We start from the raw sequence: 21,611 nt of genomic DNA on the forward strand, positions 1-21,611 counted from the left end.
GCTTATTAGAAGCGATATGAAAAGGGATTGGGGACACCCCCGAGGGAGAGTGGGTCCTCTAAGAGAGGAGAGGGATAGCCTGCTCCTCCTGCCCTCTCGTTGTATTGAGAGGCCCAGGGAAATTTCCAGAGTCCTGCCCAAGTCCACCTTCCGACTTTTGACTGACAGCATAGGAACCGAATGTATCACCTATAAGAGAGGATGGTGTGGTGCTCAGAGAACAGGAGTTTTTAAGGAAATTGAGTCCCCCTGTTTTTGTCTCTATTTCCTGTCCCGTTAATGGGTTTGTTATGGAATTCCCCAGGTTTTCCTCAATTTCCTGCCCTCTCAATTGAGTGATTACACTTTGAAGAGCCCCCGTTAAGCTTTCTTTAGGAGGGTCTTGATGATTTGGTTGGCAGGGTGATTGGAAGTTGTGATAGCGTTTCCATGAAAAGGGAGGGTTCTGGAGACCTAGTTACAAGGAATAATGATGACATTGTCCTAAAAGATAACTTTTGTTAATTCAGTCTGGGGGGTGGTGGTGGTGGTTTAAATACCAAGCCCCTATCTTCCAGATGCTTATCTGTCGGGTTAGGATCCCTGTGGTTTTCCAATCTTCCTTCCTTGCTCACCCATTCACGGCCGAGTAGCTACCTAACTCTGTGACTCCCCACCCCAGTTAGGCACCCTACCAGAATGATTCACAGAATGCAGAAAAAGTTTACTTACTATTACTGGTTAATTATGAAGGATACAACTCAGGAAGAGTCAAATGGAAGAGATGACTGGGCAAGGAACCGGGGAAGCAAGAGAGCATATTGTCCTCTCCCAGCACATCACCCTCCCAGTATCACCAAAAGCTCAGTCCTGGTCCCTGATACCAATTCAATAACAAGGACTCAGTTTTGAGAAAAAAGGAAAATGAAGTTTTATTGCTTGGCTAGCAAAGGAGAAGCACAGGGGACTTCTGTCCCAGGAGCGGTGATTCTTCCCATGAAGGAGAACAGAGGGTTTTTAAAGAAACTCTTTGAAGGCTACTGTCCAGGAGTGCCCTGAAGGCGGATTGTGAGTCACTTGTTAATTTGAGAGAGTGGGGAACGTGGTCCATTTTAAGAGAAGCCTCAGGGGCAGAACAGCAAGGGTGTATTCAAAGCATGGGGGACCGTGGGCGGCTGCCACACCAGCACTTCATTGTGCTCCCCAACCAGGACGCTTTCCAAAGTGTGTCACTTAAGGGTTTTGTGGGGTCCCATGGTTTACACATGATTGACTAAATACCGGTCATTTGCGATGAACTCATCTCTCTTCCTCGGAAGTCTCAGAAGTGAAGCTGAAACTTCTGACCCTCTAAACATGTCATTGATTCCTCTGGCAACCGATCTTCATCCTGAAGCTATCTAGGAACCCTCCAGGACTCATTGTATTAGCATAAATTCAGTTGTGGTTGAAAGGAACTTGTTAAGAAAAACAAAAGATTAACCAGGCATGATGGCATGCACCTGTAATCCCAGTAACTCAGGAGGCTGAGGCAGGAGATGTCAAGTTCAAGGCCAGACTGGGTAACTTCATGAGACTCTGTCTCAAAATTAAATACATACATACATAATGGAATGGAGATGTGGCTCAGTGGTAGAGTGTCCCTGGAATTCCCTGTGTCAGGTGAGAAAAAAAGAATAAAAAGGAGAAGAAGAAAGAGAAGAAGAAGGAAGGAAGGAGACAATAACAAAAGATGCTCCTATAACCCCAATCACTCAGGAAATCACAAGTTTTGGACACTGTCAGGAACTGAGGACAAAGAATAATCATATGGGTTTTTCCAGCTTTATTAAAGTATACGAACAAAAACTACATGTATTTAAGTGGCAAACTTAATGATTTGATGTATGTCTGAATTATATTGTGAACTAATCTCAATAATCAAGCTAATTAATATGTCCATATTCATTAACTCTCATATCTAACATCTTCTTTGTTGTCGTTGTGAAAACACTTAGATCTATTCTTTTAGAAAATTCAAGTGTACGATACAGTATTGTTAACTATAGTCAGGTCATGGAGAAGAGATGTCTCTGAAGAAGAGTCCGAGAAGTTCCCAGAGAGAAGGAGGAACCTGATTCAGGACCAGCGGGATTCTTGACATACAGAAAAGAATTTCAGCACATGCCAATCAAAGGCACAGATGGAGGCTTATTTAGGAGAGTAGATAAACATTCAAGGGAGAATGTGGTCTGACTCAAAAGAGAGACACAACAGGCCTTCAAGGGAGGAGGAACCACCACTTCCAGAGAGAGAGAGAGAGACAGTAACCCGATGGCATAGGGTGCTAATATTTACAGAGCGCTGGTGTGAGGAGCTGGCTAGGGGTGGGGGCAGGGTGGAGCTACACAATTTTGTGCCAGTTTTCCCTTTGCTTGCGCATTTCCCTCCTTTTACAAGGGTACAGGCCAAGATTTACAACTGCTTTCAGCATCTCAATGGCTTATGGGTACTTCCTTGAAGATTTAATATATTTGTCACTTTATTCCAGATTCCTATCTCAATCATATTGCTGCCCATTAGATTGCCAAAACTTACTCTTTTGTGTAACTGAAACTTTGTACCCCATTTCATCCTCCCCCAACCCCTGCAGCCCCTAGTATCCACCATTCTACTGTCTACTTTATGAATCTGACTGTTTTGGTTTCCACATATCAGTAAGATGATATAATAATTGTTTCTTGGTGTCTGGCTTTTTTCAGTTAGCATCCTGTCCTCCAGGTTCATCCATGTAACAAATGGCAGGATTTCCTTCCATTTCAATGCTGAATAATATTCCATTATCTATATATACCATATTCCTTTACCAATTCATTGGTCAATGGGCATTTAGGTTATTTCCATATCTTTGCTCTTATAAATAAGGCCCCAGTGGACATGGAAGTGCTTATATCTCTTCAAGATTCTGATTGCAGCCACGTGCCTGGAATCCCAGTGGCTCTGGAGGCTGAGGTAGGAGGATTGTGAGTTCAAAGGCAGCCTCAACAACTTAGTGAGGCCCTAAGCAACTTTATGAGATCCTGTCTCAGAATAAAATATAAAAAGGGCTGGTTTAAGTCACTCATTAAACACCCTCTGGTTTATCCCCAGAACCAAAAAACAAACAAACAAAAAGATTCCCATTTCATTTCCTTTGAATATATAGCAGATGTGGAATTGTTGGATCATCAGATAATTCCATTTTTACTATTTTGAGGAATCTCCAGACTATTTTCCATAACTGTTGTATCAATTCAAATATATGTTTCTTCAGTATCACACTCCAAGACCTACATGTCACTCTTGAAACCAGATCATGATTGCTTGTAGGTCTGTGTTCTTTTCCTAGAATTCAACCTCGTTTTGGAAGTTGTTCTGATGCCCAAATACTATGTCATCTTCTCTGTCACATGAGCACATCAAATGCATCAAGTAAATCTGAATTCCAGTTTCAACTCAGCTCCTACATTAAGATATAATCATTCAGCAACCATACATAACAATTATTTTGGTATCCTAGATTACATACTCATATGACATTCAATATAACTACATTTAATTCATCAATTCAATAAGTGTGTCGTCGTATCTGCAGTCTACAAAGCATTATGGTGATACACCTGCAGATTGAGGCAGCTCTGTTCTCAGGAAATTTATAAAGCCAAAAAGAGGAGAGAGAAATGTACACAAAGTAACCAGGTAGAATGTTTGCCTTATAAGTAATACACACAAAGTTAATATTCATAGGTAAAGAAAAAGAAATCTGTTGAGATGTAATTCCATTGAACTCTCAGAGTCACTGGGAAAGTAAACACTGCTATTCCCATTTTTCAGATAGGAAATCTGAGGATCGCAGATGTTTAGTATACTTTCTTAGGATGAAGAGCTAGGAAGCAGGAGCTTAAAGTCATGTTCCTACTGTCTCCTTCCTTTAGGCAGAGGTGATGGGTGAAGGCTTCACAAGTCAGCAATATGAATGCTTGGAGCCCACCATCCTTTTCCATTGAGTATTCTCTAACTTTTTCTTTTCTACCTTGTTTTTCATTAGTTCACTATAATACTTATTTGAAGGGGTGGCCAGCACCCCAACAGAGCAGGTTCCTGCTCAGGAGGTATGAGCCGCCTGAGAAAATAAAATGTCTGAAGTAATCAGTAAAAGATTAAAGTCAAAGCCAAAGATCGGATTTAAAAAGCAGAGCACCTGATGGGTTTTCCAGTCCAGATTGGAACTGGAACTGAACAACTGAAAAAGGCCCAAATTCTTTATTTAAGGGGGAGTACATCAAAGGCAGGGATAAGGTTTCAGTGGGAGGAGCTTTGTTTCAGAGCCTGTTTTCTGGTGTGGCAGGGGTCTTGCAGTAAACAGGTTGATTGGCAAACTACACCCATCTCCAGGAGGCTGTGCTTAAACTTGAGCGTGAGCAGGTCAGGGTGCCGGCCTGAATGGGCAGTCTCACACCAGGGGTTTCCCACCTGGGCATTCCCAAGACAGCCACTTCCCTGCCTATGGCTCCAACATCGCTCAGTTCCCACACAGGGTTCATAGATGGCTCCCAGCACTTATTTCCACTTTAGCATAGTTTGGAAGTTTTCACGCTTCCTGGGGCAGATGGAAGCAAGAGACTAGTCCTGTGTCTTAACAAAAATAGTCTACTATATTTAATTGATCCTAGAATGCACATTTCCCCCCAATTTTAACATTACTAAAATCAGGATGAACTTTCCAATCAATGGCATCCTACAATTACTTGGCCAGGTAGCCAGATGGCAATCATGACTGGTTGTTGTTATTGCCTATACAGACCTGAATTTCAAAAGGATCAGCATGAAAACTTGGAGAATGGGGCATCACTAGCTTGGAAGAAAATCACTGAGGCCACAATGGACCACTCTTCACCTCTAAAAATCAAACAGCTTTTATAAGGAGGCAATGCATGTCATGTGGCACAAACATTCTGAGAAATGAAACATTAGGTGATTTCATCATTGTTCAAACATCATAGAGTACATAAAGTAAGACGCCTACCATGTCTCTAAGAATATAATTTTATGGGACTATGGTTGTATATGCAGCCTGTTGTTGATCAAAACAATGTTATGCAGCACATGACTGCATTTAGCACTGTTTATAGGTGTTTAGTGTAGGCCAACTCTACAGAGCTGCAAAGCCAGGTAAACAGAACAGCAACAATGGCTTAGTGCCATCATAGATTATTTTAAAAGTAGCCAGCAGGGTGCTGGTAACACACATGTGTCATTCCAGCAACTTGGGAGGCTAAGACAGGAGGCCAGCTAGGACAGCGTAGTGAGACCCCATTTCAAGATAAAAAATAAAAAGGGCTGGGGATGTAGCTCAGTGGGAAAGCCTACCCTGAGTTCAGTCTCCATTAAAAAAAAAAAAAAGAAAGAAAGAAATAAGCAACAGCTGAGGTCATATCGCCAAGGCTCTTAAAGGCACAGAAGTCAATACTGTGTAAAAACCAAAAGCATCATGATGTAGTCAAAAGTGATTCAGTGGAGTTAGTCTCTGAAGGTAAAAACTTTTAGGAGTAATGTATCCAGTAAAATTTATGTTTATTATTCTTTATAGGTATGCACATATGACTTTTAAAAATCTCTAATCTGAGTTTATAACTCTTTCTAGAAGTATAAAATAAAAATTCTAAGTGAGAAGAAAGCTTTTTGAAACGTTTAATTAGCAAGGGCTATGCTGTTGATGGTGGTAACAAAATAGTGAAGAATTTTAGATTCAAGAGAATATGGTATTTAGCAATATACTAATTTCTCTTGTTCAAAGATAACCTAAAGACAAAACAAATAAATAGAAACCTCTCTTGGTGTTCACCATTTTTCCAATGTGTCAATTATCTTTTGTCAGTTTTAAGAGAACTGAATGAGTTCTGTGTGTTTGTACTTTAGTGGTAGATTACTTTTATTTATATCTTAAAGGTATGTCATATTGCAAAACCTAAGCATCCTGTGCAGGAGTGTCATTTCGTAAGAGTTATTTGATGGTTTCGAATGCTAATTCACATATCATTAGATAATTAAATGTCTTTTTATTGAATTAGATATGGTTAGGCAAAAAGGTGTCAGTAATCTAATATTTTTATGTTAATTAAAGGGAGTATAAAGCCATTTCTAGTTTATTTTGCAATGCTCTTCCCAACAGCTCTACCTTCCCTTTATTTACATGAGCTACTTTTTATACTAATTCCCATTTGGTGAAGATGGAGGATATTGCTTCAGAGCAAAAAGAATGGTTAACCCCCCACCCCGACCCAGGGGGTTAAGAGTAGGCTGACAGTTATGCACACATACACACTTATCATACATTTTTTAGAGGAATAACATTTTTTAAAAAGGTGATTTTATTTGTCATTGTTAAGAAGTGAGAATAGTTTGGATTATTAGGAGAGAATGTGCTAACTAGAAGACTCAAGAAAAACCATTTCCAACATGCATGCTGTCCTGTCTTCAACAGATAAATCATGTCTGAAAGAAAAAATAAAACAAGTACAGAAGTAACTGCCATCTAGTATAGGAGATAAATGTACGCATAAATAGAACTATGGGAACTTAGGGAACATTTTACACTACTTTGGAATGACCAAGAGACTTCAGGGCTTAGAACAATTCTCTTGAAGAGAAAGCCAAACTAGGATTGCACCAAAGAGAAAAATGGGGTGGCAATAAATATAGTTAGGGAGATGGCATAGAGAGCAAAGTCTCTCTTGATGTTGTCTTCAAGATGAAAGCAAGATTGGTCATTTTTCCTTCATACCTGTTTGCATAGCAAAAATATAATAGAAATTAAAACTTTTGATGTAGAGCCAGCTCACCCTTAAACTGCCCATGCTCATATTGTGTAGGGCAGGGTGTGAGCATATGTCCCAGTTTGCATGGAGAAGTGCCAATGTACAAATACTGCCCCACTCACATACACCCCCAAGTGATTAATGATTTAACAGTGCCCTCTTCCATGGTTGTCCAGTTTTAGATTAAAAAACAACAACGACAACAACAACAACAAAAAACCAAAAACACATGATAATCCTTTGCTGGACTCTGGCACCCTCCTGTGGTTAAAGCATCAAAAGTCTTTATGGAAATTGGCACTCTACCTTGTGACATTTCACTTTCTGATATTTCTTATTCTGAGAAAAGAGACCACCACAAAATGTGCACATCCCAAAGTGGATCATGTACTAACTCCACAAAGATATCAGCTTTGAATTTCACGTTACCATGTTATTAAACTTCATCACCAATCACCCCTCGTGGTCACTGCTACCTCCAGACTCCAGGACCCCCTTCCCGGTTTATCAGTAATTTTAGCTGCTGGCACTCTATCACTATTTCTGCCTTGCTTTTTGGTGATTCAGTGTACACCCAGATGCTCTTCCCAGCATGCTGGCCTCTGATTTTTCTTGAACATCTCTCTGCCAATTATCTTGTTCTCTGCCTGAGCTATGCACTCCCAGGTCCTGCCAGAGACTGTCACTGCCAATCCTAGATTACACATCTCACTCTTTGAACACCATATTCCAACTTTTCACCTGGATCCCACTGTCACCCAACTCCAGCAAACCTTGGCCCCTACGAGGACCAACAGTCCATTAATTATACCAAAGTTTCACTCTGCCCCACCCACTGCTGGCTTCTTTGGTTTCCATGCCTGCTAAATTCCACCATCATGTGTTCTAATCATCCCCTTGCAAACACTGTCAACCCTTTTGCTCTTCTTTAATTTGTCACTACCTTGGCAAAACCACAAACGAGTTAGATTAGTGTCTCCCCCATTCTTTACCTACAACCCTGCAGCTAAATGTGGGTGAATAAATGCAGAGGAAGAAAGATTCATCTGATTTTAAGTTCATAATCAAGAATTTCAGTGCCAGATGCCTCCCGGGTGCCTAGCAACCCATACTGCAATCCTTCAACCGACTCACTCTTCTACTTTCCTATTTCCACATCGCCACATTTTCTTCTCTTCCACGCATATTTGCTCCTAGCTGATAAACTTACTTCTTGCTTTATTGAGAAAACTGAAGCCAGCAAAAGGGACCTTCCAGATCCCTTTCACCCCAACTGCCCACCTAGTAGCATACTCTGCCTTCTCTCTTAGAGGAACTGTTTGTGTTCCTGTCTAAATCCTAAGCAATCTCTCTACTGTACATTAAATCTCAGTCTCTTTCTTTACTCACTGATGGCTGTTTCCCCTCTCTCTTTTATATTATATATTCCTGGATCATTTGCGGCAACATATACATGCTATTACTTATTTCATTTTCAACATTTCTCTTTTCTTTCTTTCAATCCCACATCCCCTCCAACTACTGCTCTGTTGAAGTGTTCTCTTTTACAACAAAATTTGTCAAAAAAAAAAAAAAATTCTCCAAGCTCCACTTATCCAATCTCTTCCTCACTCTCAAACCTACTCCAGTGAGAATGATGAGACATAATATACATAGCTGCTTGAAGTCTCTTGGTTTTAGAGAATTCATCAGACAGTAATAGATAAATAGAACAACACCCCGGGCGAGGCGCTCAGGCCTTCTCCAGGAGAGAGAGCCTGGCCCTAAGAAAAGGGTTTGACTTTGCCAACTTCCATCAGCAGAGGCATGGGAGGAGCTAAGGGTACAGATTCTGAGTTTATTATGTTAGACATAACACTAACATAATGCAGACAAAGAATTGCAAAGTTCAGGGAATGGGACAGCGTCCATTATCTTCCACCTCACCAGCCATTTACTAACTTGACCCTTCTGGGAAGGTCCTTTCACCAGGACACTGGGAAGTGCCTTGGTGGGCTGGGTGCCAGAAATCTTGAAGAGCTCCCTAGGTCAGAGGGCAGAGTGGGTGCATCTGCAGTGGAGATGTGTGTCATTATCTCAGTGGGAATCACAGCAAGCTTAGGGGCATTTCACTGTTGTGCAATAAGTCAGAGATGAGGAAATCCACCTGCTTTGACTTGCTGTGTTCTGTGGCCAGAACTAATTGTTTATGGCATCCCTCGAAATCATAAGTTGATTGCCTGCTGAGAGACTTCGTGACATGTAATAAGTAGAAAAACATACAGTTCTGCCAGATGGAAATCTAACTCAAGGTGCTAAGTGTGCCTTATACCTAATAACCTGACCCACGTCAGTCCAGAGCCTGAGAACCTCCTGAGGCACAAATCTGGGTATTTTTGAGAAAAGATCTTACAAAGTGGCCATCGGTGTGAATCCAAGCCAGTGTTTCTCAACCTTGGGACTACTGGTGTGAGAGGCCGTCCTGTGGGTATGGTGTGGTCAGCTGTGGCTGGACTCCACCCACTGGAGGCTGGCAGTATCCTGCCCCCTAGTGGTGAAAAACAAGATGTTTGCCAAAACATTGCCAAATATTCCATTTTAGATTAAAATTATTGCCCAGGACACAGTGACACTAAAAAATATATTGTTTGTTTATCTGAATTTCAAATTCAATTGGCCATCCTTCATTTTGTTTGACAATCAGGAGCAAAACTGTTCCTGGTTGAGAACCATTGAGGGGGTGTAGCTCAGTGGTAGAGTGTGTGCTTAGCATACCTGAGGCCCTGAGTTCACTCCCACATGCAAAAAAACACACTGGTTCTTAGGGTTCAAACCCCACACTCAGAGAATCTGATTTGGTAGGACAAGACTAAGGCCTATGAATTCATATGTTTTGAATTTACATTTTTAATGTTGTCCAGGTGACACACATCTTTCTGGTCCAGGGACACACCTTGAATAGCACTGCCCCCAAGGCTAACTACACATTTTGGGAAATAAATAGCCAATATTTCTAGGATTATTAGATGTTGACTCTGAAATTACACTGCCCCTCCCCACCCCACAAAAACATAAAATATTTAGAATAGTAACTTATGGAGACGATCAGATAGATGAAGTCTTGGCCTATGTTAGTCTAATAGTGAATCCCCACGTGAAGTGACAGTTGGGATAATAGGAAGCATCAGATAGATTCCCTTGGGACTGCTCTCCCACTCCTGCCTCCTGTCTTCCAAAAACTCAAAAGGAGCACAGGTTGTGCTTCCCTAACCTAAGAAGCAGAAAATATTCCAAAATCTAAAACTTTTTGAACACCAACATGATGCCCCAAGTGGAAGATTCTACTCCTGATCTCATGTGATAGGTCACAATAAAATTAGAGGTGCATCAGCATACTACAGTGATGCAGCTGCTAGATCACAATAGCTAGACTGTGGAACAAACCTAGATGCCCTTCTACAGATGAATGGATAAAGAAACTGTGGTATATATTCACAATAGAATATTACTCAGTCATAAAGAAGAATAAAAGTATGACATTTGCTGGTAAATGGTTGGAGTTGGAGAAAATCATGCTAAGTGAAATAGGCCAAGCCCCAAAAACCAAAGGCCAAATGTTTTCTCTGATAAGTGGATGATGATACACAACGGTGGGGGGAACAAGAGAAGAATGGAGGAACTGTGGATGGTGTAGAGGAAAATGGGGCAGGAGGTGGTGGGGGAAGGAAAGATAGTAGACTGAGACAGACAGTATTACCCTATGTACCTGTATGATTACATGAATGGTATGAATCTACATTGTGTACAACCATAGAAATGGAAAGTTGTACCCCATTTGTGTACAATGAGTCAAAATGCAGTCTATAAAAAATAAACATTTTAAAAAGTAAAAAAAATTTTTTTTAAAACCTTCAAAAATAAAAAGGAAATAAAAAATATATGTGCACTAAAAATATTGCATAAAACTACTTTCAAGCTATGTATATATGCTATATATGAAATACAAATGAATTTTTTGTTTAGATTTGGGTTCCAGCCCCAAGATATCTCACTATGTATATGCAAATATTCCAAAATATGAAACACTTCTGGTTCCAAATATTTTGGATAAGAAATAACAACCTGTACTACATGTCCAGGAGAATCTCAGCAACTAATATCTATAGAGATTGATGAGACACGGTGATGCTAATTCCACCAACATTCCTGTTTAACTCACCTGTTTAGCTAGAACAAAAGTCATATGAACTTCAGAGAATGACCTTCGATTACTACAATCTCAATCAGGTGATGATACCAAGCCTAGTCAAGAGTGGTATTTTTAGTGGAGACAACACAGAGCCTGGTACCTAGCAGGCAGTCACTGACCTAGCAAATATTTTCTAACTGGAAATTGGTGACAATTGTGTGTGTGTGTGTTTTGGAGTGGATCCGGGTGAGAGTATTTGTGTGGCATTTATATGCCCAGTAGAGGGAACCCATGATGGCAGAGGTTCTCAAAAATCAGACGTCCAAGAGGATCTACTCTGAACGTTAGCGAGGTTCTTTCTCCAGGCATCCCAGGGCTTGCTCAGTGGTTCAGGTACAGGTTGGCTGAGGCAGCATGAAAGGATATCATGGGTGAGCTAGGAGCATGGCCTTTACCTCACCAAGGCTATTCTGGCTGTGTAACTACTGCCGAGTATACAGTCACCAATAGCCAAAGCCAATATAAAGCCAATGACATGGAACAGTTATCCAGGGTGACCAGGTGGCCACCACCACTTAGTGGCACTTGGTTGTGTGTACTCTTCCAATCATAAAAGGAACAGCTCTTTATCTTCCCAGAAATAGCTACATATTCTGAATTTTAAAAAATTGCATTCTCTGCCTGAAGGGCTTCTGTTGATGCCATGATTGGGAAATTTCAAAATGTCTTATCTATTGCCATGGTATCTGACATGACATTGTCTACCATGGGTATCTTTTATGGAGAAAAAGATTTGACAGTGGTCTCTGTCTCAGAATTCACTACATGCCCCCATCATGAAGAACCTGCTCACCTCATAGAAGAGTGTGCCAGCCTGCCGCAGGCTCTATTACCGTGCAGGTTGGGATACCTTACGAGATTGGGACATTGTCCTAAAGAGATGCCCACTGAGGAATGGTTCCTGTCCACACTAGTCTACTAGGCGTCTTTTTAGTATACTAGACCCACTCCTGCCTCTCTTCCCTCTACCTGAAATGCCTTCCCCCTGATATTCTCTTGGATCCCTTTTAGACTTTCTTTGAATATGTGTTCAAATGTCACAAGGCCTATCCCGACCACTCTCTTGAAATTTGCAAAACTTCCCTTTGCCTTCTGGAATACTCCTTACCTTACTAGGCTTTTCTTGGTAAACCTTCTCATCCTCTAACATACTATATTTTTCATTTGCTTCCTTTTTATTATCTAGAAGGCGAACTTCATAAGAGCAGTTGTTTCGTTCCCTCTTGTATTCTCAGTGCCTGAGTCACTGCAGGGCTCTATAAATATTTGCTGATGGACTTGAATGAATGTCTGTAAGTTACTGGAGAAGAGTAAACGCATATCTGTAGTCTGTGTGCCCACATCACAGTCTGGCTGGCAAACTTCCCGGTAAAGGATCAGATGGTAATGATCTGAACTATGAGCCAGGCGGTCTCTGTCCTGACCACTCTACTCTGGCATGAAAGCACCAAACCAGTCCCAGACCCTAGGTAAATGAACAGGTGATGCCTGGAGAGGAAAGAAACGGATTGCTGAAGTCCTGGGAATTGGGAGCCTGAAAAGGGAGCTGACGTGAAAAGTTGGTGAGGTGAAATGTTTTGCACGAATATCTTTGATACATTTTTCTTCATGCCCTCTCCCTTCTCTGGTACAGTTCATATTATTAAAATTGAAATTTCAGTTTGACTTTCATTTCTGACGGTTGTACAGTAAAACTCCCAGGATGTGCATTTACTAAAATAACCTCCAGGTGGCGCCCTTTCTTTTTTTTCTCAGCAAATCGTTTTGATTCATTCCGCAATTATTTATTGCTCATCTACCACGTGCCAAGAACTAAGTTTTAGGAAAGTGAGGTCAATCTGGCTGCGACCTTTGTCACCCCAGGGTTGATTCTCGGCCTATCTGGCTGGCTAGGTGGGTGTCCCCTTCCTCCCTCACTGCTCCAGGTGCGCCCCTCCCCAAACTGCCAGCTATGACCTTCCCGGATAAGGGGGGAACTTTCTTCTCTATCAAAAATAGGAGTAGCTGCACTTCCCTGCTAGAACCTCCAAACAAGCTCTCAAGAACTAAGTGCGACAAACAGAAGCCTGGGAAGTTATACTCCATATATGTATAATGTGTCAAAATACATTCTTCTGTCCTGGATAACTAATAGGAATGATTTTTTTTTTTTTTTTTTTTTAAAGAACTAAGTGTTACGATACAGATTTTTTTTTTTTCTCTATAGTGCTGGGGATCAAACCCAGGGCCTGACACATGCTGGACAATTCTACCACTGAGTTACAGCATCAGCCCAGATGCAGCTTTCAATCTGACAAAGATCTTATCCACAGGGAGCTTATATTCTAATGGAAAAGGCATGACAAAAATGTATTGAAGTATAAATAAAAACATTATAGAGTAATAGGAGGGCTTCCCTGAGGAGATAATATTTAAGCAGAAAATTGGTGAATGAGTAGGAGTTAGCTTTGCTAATGCCTGAGGATAGAGTTATTTCTGTTGTGGCAAGAGACTAGTAATATAAACATGATCATTCTAGCCATTATTAAGTGGGATTTGGGGTTTTTTTTGGGGGGTGGTACCAGGGATTGAACTCAGGGCAGTCAACCACTGAGCCACATCCCCAGCCCTATTTGTATTTTATTTAGAGACAGGGTCTCACTGAGTTTCTTAGCACCTTGCTTTTGTTGAGGCTGGCTTTGAACTTGCGATCCTACTGCCTCAGATTTCCAAGCCACTTGGATTAGAGGCATGTGCCACTGCGCCCAGTTAAGTGTACTGTTTTTTGATACTTTTTTAAAAAACACATTCACATTGGTGGGCAACCATCACCACCATCCTGCTTCAGAATTTCTTTCATTTTTTCCCAACTGAAACTCCATGCCCATTAAACAATAATTTCTTATTCTTCCCTCTTTCCAGTGGCAACCATTCTGCTTTCTGTCTCTGTAATCCGATTATTTCAGGGACCAGATACAAATGGAAAGAAACATACAGCATTCGTCCATTTTGTGATTGGCTTATTTACTTACCATAATATCTTCAAGGTTCATCTGTATTTTAATGTGTCAGAATCTCCTTTCTTTTTAAGGCTAACTATTGTTCCATTCTATGTATATACCATGTTTTGTTTATCCATTTGTCTGTTGACAGACACCAGCTTGCTTCTACCTTTGGTTATTATAAATAATGTTGCTCCTGTGAAGACGGGTATAGAACTATTCATCCAAGTCCTGTTTCCTTTTTTTTTTTTTAAATATATACTCAAAAGTGGAGTTGCTGACAGAATGAAACTAAACCCATATCTCTCATCGTGCACGAAACTAAACTCAAAATGGATTAAGGACCTCGGAATCAGACCAGAGACCCTGCAGATTATAGAAGAAAAAGTAGGTCCAGATCTTCAACATATTGGCTTAGGACCAGACTTCCTCAACAGGACTCCCATAGCACAAGAAATAAAAGCAAGAATCTATAACTGGGATAGATTTAAACTAAAAAGCTTTCTCTCAGCAAAGAAAACTATCAGCAATGCGAAGAAAGAGCCTACAGAGTGGGAGGAAATCTTTGCCATTCATACTTCAGATAGAGCACTAATCTCCAGAATCTATAAAGAACTCAAAAAACTCTACACCAAGAATACAAATAACCCAATCGACAAATGGGCTAAGGAAATGAACAGACACTTCACAGAAGAAGATCTACAAGCAATCAACAAACATATGAAAAAATGTTCAACATCTCTAGTAATAAGAGAAATGCAAACCAAAACCACCCTAAGATTCCATCTCACCCCAATTAGAATGGCAATTATCAAGAATACAAGAAACAACAGGTGTTGGCGAGGATGTGGGGAGAAAGGTACACTCATACATTGCTGGTGGGGCTGCAAATTAGTGCAGTCACTCTGGAAAGCAGTGTGGAGATTCCTTAGAAAACTTGGAATGGAACCACCATTTGACCCAGATATCCCACTCCTTGGCCTACACCCAAAGGACTTAAAATCAGCATACTACAGAGATACAGGCACATCAATGTCATAGCTGCTCAATTCACAATAGCCAGATTGTGGAACCAACCTAGATGTCCTTCAGTTGATGAATGGATAAAGAAACTGTGGTATATATATATATATACACCAGAATATTACTCAGCCATGAAGAATGATAAAATTATGGCATTTGCAGGCAAATGGATGAAATTGGAGAATATCATGCTAAGTGAGATAAGCCAATCTCAAAAAACCAAAAGATGAATGATCTCACTGATAAGTGGATGATGACACATAATGAGGGGTGGGAGGGGTTAGTGTTAGGGTTAGAGTTAGGGTTAGGGAGGGGGGCAAGAATGGAGGAAGGAAGGACTGTATAGAGGGAAAAGAGGGGTGGGAGGGGTGGGGCGGAAGGGAAAAAATAACAGAATGAATCAAACAACATTGCCCTATGTAAATTTATGATTACACAAATGGTATGCCTTTACTCCATGTACAAACAGAGAAACAACATGTATCCCATTTGTTTACAATAAAAAAAAAAGAAAAAAGGAAAAAAAAGTGGAGTTGCTGGATCTTACGGTAATTCTGTGTTTAATTTTTTGAGAAACTGCCATGGTGTTTTCCACAGCAGTTGCACCATTTTACATTTCCACCAGCAATGCACAAATGTTCCAATTTCTCCACATCCTAACCAACACTTGTTATTTTATATTTGTGTGTTTTTTCTTCCATTCTTAAAATAAGGGTCATTGTAATGGGTATGAAGTGGTATCTCATTGTGGTTTTGATTTGCATTTCCCTGATGCCTAGTGATGTTGATCATCTTTTTTGCGTACTTATTGCCATTTGTTTATTTTATTTGAAGAAATGTCTGTTCAAGTCCTTTTCCTATTTTTAAGCAGATTTTTAAAATTATTGAACTGTAGTTCTTTCTATATTCTGGATATTAACCACTCACCAAATATTCGATTTGCGAATACTTTTTCTCAGTCTGTGGATTATCTTTTAACTCTCTTGAAAGTATCTTTTCATGCATAAAATGTTTTAATTTTGATTTGGTGCAATTTATCTAGGTTTTTTTTTTTTTCTTTTTTTCCTGTTCCCTGTGCTTTGGTGTCATAGCCAAGAACTCATTGCCAGATTTGAAAATCATGAATCTTTTTCTTTTTGTTTTACTTTAAAAGTTTTACAGTTAGTTTATATACTTGGGTCTTTGACAATTTCTGTATGTGGTGTAAAGTAAGAATCCAACTTCACTCACAGGGTCTCTCACAGTGACTCTGGCCTGCTACAGCAGCACCAACGGACTGTAGACAGTGCATGAACAAATGGGCTTTGCTCTGCTCTAATAAGACTCGAATCATACAGACACTTGGCTGGACAGATTTGGCCCAAAGACAGTATTTTGCCAAGCTCTGGATTAGAAGTCACAGTTTGGCATTTTCAAAGGCTTGAAGGAAGACGAGCGCGATAAGAACAATGAAGAGAATGGAAGGTGACGAGTTTGGAGAGCAGCAGGGACCAGGTCACACAGACTGTGGTAGACCACAGGAGGACTTGATTTATTCTACTGTACCTGTCACTCACCAAATATCCATCAAGAACCTACAAGGAGCTGAGTACAGTGGATCACAAGTTCAAGACCGGCCTCAGTAACTTAGCAAGGCCCTAAACAACTTAGTGAGACCTTGTCTCAAAATAAAAGAGGGCTGGGATGTATGTAGCTCAGTGGTTAAGTGCCCCTGGGCTCAATCCCTGGTACCAAAAATGGAATGAATGAATAAAATAAATAAATAAATAAAGCCAAGTTCCTATTTCTAAGGAAAACAAAAAAAACCTACAAGGATCTGGGGACTGGGACTACATAGGGAGCAGGCTCAGTCTTAGGTCTCAGGAGTCTTCAATGTAGAAGAGAAGCTAAGAAGTTTTGAGATGGGAATGTAACTCAGTGGTAGATCTAGATCACTTGCTAAGCTTATAAGTACACCCTGTGGTTCAATCCCCAGAACTGCAAAGAATAAAATCTTTCACACAGTATCATATTTCCTTTCTGAGTCATCATATATTCTCCTTCATCACTGGAACCATGAGATCCCTGCTTAATCCTTTGCCCTACTGCCTCGCTTCAAGTCTTTATTATTTCTGTCTAGGACTATTACAACAGCCCAGTTTCTGTCACCAGCCTCACCTTCTTCCAAACTAGCCTCCACATTTCTAAAATGTATTCTGATTGCACGCCCCAGCTTACTATGTCTATGACTATTCATCACTGTCAGTGTCAAGTTTAAGCTCCTAGGATGATATATGAGACCTTGCATGATCAGACCCTTGCCAACTTCTCAGCATCATTTTCTGTTCCTCCCATTCATGGGGAGTGCTAGTTAACATCCCAGAACACCTACTCACACAAATAAGAACATGATTAATGTGGATTAATACCTCCACCACAGAACATTTGACACATGTGTAAATTCTCATTGGTATTTCTAAAGTACGATTATGACTTGAGCAAGACTTAGTTATAACAACAGCAAGCTCACATAGAGATGCTTTGTGACCAGAACTGTTAAATTGCTTAATTCTTCTTGCAAATACTTTATGAAGTAGGTAGTATTCACTGTTCTCAATTTACAAATGACAAAACTGAGGCATAGAAGGGTTTACTTCCCCAGCATCTCACAGCTTGTAAACAGAACAATGTAGTCCAGAACAATATAGATCATCACAGATCTTGAAAAGATGCAGAAGAAAGAAAAATATGCTATACACTCACACTTAGAGCAAATAGGCCTGAGTTTAAATCCCAGCACACCCACTGACCAGCTGTGTGCCTTGCGGCAAATTTTTTCAGAGGCGCCTCCATTTCTTCATTCAAAGGTTAAAATAACACCTCTTTGACCCAAACTCCAGGATGGTTGTGAAAACTCAAGGGGAGAATGTGATAGTGCTTTGGTAGGTGGGATAGTATGGTGATCAAGCTCCATTTTCTGTTTCAATTCTTTTCAAAAGAACATATACGTTATTTCAGTTTGGATTTGGAATGCCCCTGAAAGGCTCTCGTGCTGAAGGCGTGCTCCTCAGCTGGTGACACTTTGGAAGGTGATGGAAACTTTAAGAGGCGGGGCCTATATGGAGGATGTAGGTCACTGGGGGCGTGCCCTGGAAAGGGACCCTGGCTTCTTTCTCTCTGTCACTGCTTCCTGGCCAACATGTGCTCCCACGGTGATTTTCTGCCTCATCACAGGCCCAGATCAACAGAGCTGAGTGACCATACACTGACACCTCTGAAACTGTGAGACAAATAAATCTTTCCTCCTCTAAGTTGATCTTCTCGGATCACAGTGATGGAAACGCAGCTAACACAGTTTCTCTCCTACCCAGGAAACAGAACGGTCAATCTTACAGCAACTCAGGAGAACTTTACTTCCTGTAGTGCAGGTTGAGGAGATAGACAGCTGGAATAAGAAGTTGCTCTGAGCTGGAAAGGACAGGAAGTGGCCTGACCTGGAAGACTGGGACCAGAGTGTTGGCAGATGATGGCAGGAACCTGCTTATAGGTCTCAAATCATCTGTAGCTTTACAATTTCTCAAATAGTTTAAACCGAGGATCACTTAGGCTTAGGTACCTGCTTACTTCCTACCAGCCATGGGTTGTTGAATGAACTATTTGCAAGCCATGTCAAGTTCTGCTTGGTTGTGCTATGAGGTTCATTAGATTTTTATTATTATTGTTATTTGGTGCTGGGGATGGAGCCCAGGGCCTTACGTATGCTAAGCACAAATTCTACCACTGGGCTGCATTCCGGTAATTTTAGTAATTTTTAGTAATTCCTGTGGTTATACTCCACAATAGAGGGGAATGTTATTAGAAGCTTAGTTCAAAGGCTGAGATTCTTTTTGGAATGGCTCAAAACCTTCAATATTGGGCTCACCAGGCCTGTTCACTCTTTTGACCTCTGATTTCATTTCCTAGTCCTTCCAGGGCTGCGGGACAAATGACTTCACCAAGTTCACTGGACCTTACATACTGTTCCCAGTGCATTTCTCCAAGTAAGTAAGACACAAGCTATTGCTCTAGAAAGACTCCCATGCAGGAATGGCCAAGGTTCTATTTCAGGCTAAGGCAAAGATTTTGTTTCTTTTATCCATTTGTGAGGTTCCATCTCCCATGGACTCCTGACCACCATTCTCCTTTCTTTCCCCTTTTTGTTCCCATTTCTATATTCTCCCTTCAACTAGAGACAGAACAGGTTCACATCTTACCTGTCCATTTTTTTCCTCTTGCCTTGTGTCTGAGTTAAAGCAACTTTCAGATAAGTACATATTGCTCAGGACAGGGAGTCACTCAGGTTAAAAAAACAATGTTCTCGGGCCTCAGACAAAATAGATTAGTTTCATCCTTACTCAAATTGATTTTTATAAATATAATAGATTCATATGCCTTATAATTCCAAATAATAGGAGGAAAGAGATTTCTGATTCTGCCTAAAGTGGCCCATAAAAACTAAGGAAAAACTCCTTATCATCTCTCATTTAGAGTGACCTGGCTTACTCCATCTAGGAACTAAAACTCCAAAACTTCAAGACAGTCTATCCAGGCAGGTACAACCAAGGCAGGAATGTTTTTTATGGCATGCAATATTTTTTAAATTGTCACATGATAGTTGTACCTATTGATGGGATTTTTTGTTACATGTTGGCACATGCACACAATCCAACAACATAATTTCACTCCCCAGTATTTTTCTCCTCCCTCCCCAACTTTCCTCTACTGAGCTCCCTTTAATTCTTAGGAGATCCTTTTTACCATTTTTTTTTTTTTTTTTTTTGCGGTGCTGGGGATTGAACCCAGGGCCTTGTGCTTGCAAGGCGAGCACTCTACCAACTGAGCTATCTCCCCAGCCCTTTTTTTTTAATCTTTTTTTTTTTTTAATCTTTTTACCTTTGTCTTCCTTTTTCTCTCTAACTTCTGCATATGAGAGAAAACATAAGACCCTTAAACCATCCGAATTTAACTTATTATACTTAACATGATGGTCTCTAGTTCCATCCATTTGCCTGCAAATGCTATAATTTCGTTTTTCTTTATAGCATGCATTATTTTTAATAGAAGCCAAAATGTTCAAAGTGAACACCAGTCACACCAGCTGAATCATCATACAGACAGATAATCCTAAAATTACAAAGAGATTTCTGATTCTGCCTAAAGTGGCCCATAAAATCTAAGGAAAAACTCCTTATCATCTCTCATTTAGAGTAACCTGGCTTACTACATCTAGGAACTAACACTCCAAAACTTCAAGACAGTCTATCCAGGCAGGTACAACCAAGGCAGGTACAACCAAGGCAGGAATGTTTTCTGATTTTTTCTGGAGTGCTCAACATAAATCAGGTATTCAAATACCTGCATTGAGCCTATCCTTCAACCCCTTCTAGAAATCAAAACAGACACGGACCACAGATGGCTTAATCGAGGTCTTCGGGAAGGTGTGGGACTCTCAGCCCCACCCCAGGCTGAATTTTTGTTGTTTCTGTTTTGTTTGTTTGAAGTGCTGGAGATCGGTCCTAAGTCCTTGCACATTAGACAAAAAAATCTACTACTGAGCTACAACCCCAGACCCTGTTTTTTAAAAATAAATCTCCAGGTGATTCAGACACATGTTAAAGTATAAGAAGTACTCATTAAGTAACGCATTTGCTAAGGCATAAATCAAAAAGAGAATTAAGATTTTCTATTTATCATGAAGACAAACTAAAATAGTGCTGTGGGTAAAGCTCAGTGGTAGAGCACTCATGTAGCACACACAAGGCCCTGGGTTTGATCCCCATCACTGCAAAAGAAATAAAAATAAAAAAGCAAACACTGAAAACTCACCTCAACTGAGCTGTTGGAGGGAAAAGAGTTCAAACCTCAGTACAGAGATAATGGCCATTGAGAGACTTAACTAGGATCCATACCTGTTACTCAGACAAATGTCACTCAGTCCAGGAGTGTCCCTTCCTGCAAGCTCTCAGGCAGGAGAAAGAATCTGAGAAGAAACTTCTCAGCCCCAGCGTGGACCATGCAGCTCCCAAGTGGTGAGACTTTCCAAACAGGCTAACCTTCAGGAAACATCCAGGAAAAACAAACAGCTTTTGTGTTTCCCCGAGTCTCCTTTTCTCCACCATTAGCTGATTGTAATCCACATTTCTTTCTCCACCACTGGGATTCAAACTGACAACAGCCTAATGCCTCCAATCAGCTTGGAATCCTCTGCTGATGTTCCTGCCAAGGGGATGGGAAAAGGAGAGAGTCCGCGTCAGAGAGAACTTTTTATATCTTGCTCTTTATGGAATGAATCCTAATGACAGCATCTCCAGCACTAACAGCAACTTAATTTTGGAAATGGAAGGATCAAAACGATCCAAGGAATGGTGTTCTGTAAGCTTCCTATCTTTTGTTATCCACAAAGTAAGTGGAGGGGGGGAGGGTCTCCTTTCCTTGGCCCTGCCTTCTAGAAGGAAAAAAAAAAAAAAAATACAAGCAGGAAGAAGATGACACTGATTGGAAAAGGGAAGCAAATGAAACCAAAGCACGAACAGGGTTAGGTTTCAC

The 21,611-nt window shown here is 40.7% G+C and overlaps 1 long non-coding RNA gene across 1 annotated transcript in view; it reads right to left on the reverse strand.

The window, feature by feature from the left end:
* The window catches only part of LOC124995010 (uncharacterized), a 72,474-nt gene extending 51,127 nt beyond the window's left edge, over positions 1-21,347 (reverse strand). The window contains exon 1 of the long non-coding RNA XR_007110593.1: positions 20,975-21,347. This is a non-coding gene — a long non-coding RNA (uncharacterized LOC124995010). The remainder of the gene's footprint in view (positions 1-20,974) is intronic.
* Positions 21,348-21,611: the final 264 nt, after the last annotated feature.

This window comes from Sciurus carolinensis, chromosome 10 (genome assembly GCF_902686445.1).
Source record: "Sciurus carolinensis chromosome 10, mSciCar1.2, whole genome shotgun sequence".
NCBI classification, from domain to species: domain Eukaryota; kingdom Metazoa; phylum Chordata; class Mammalia; order Rodentia; family Sciuridae; genus Sciurus; species Sciurus carolinensis.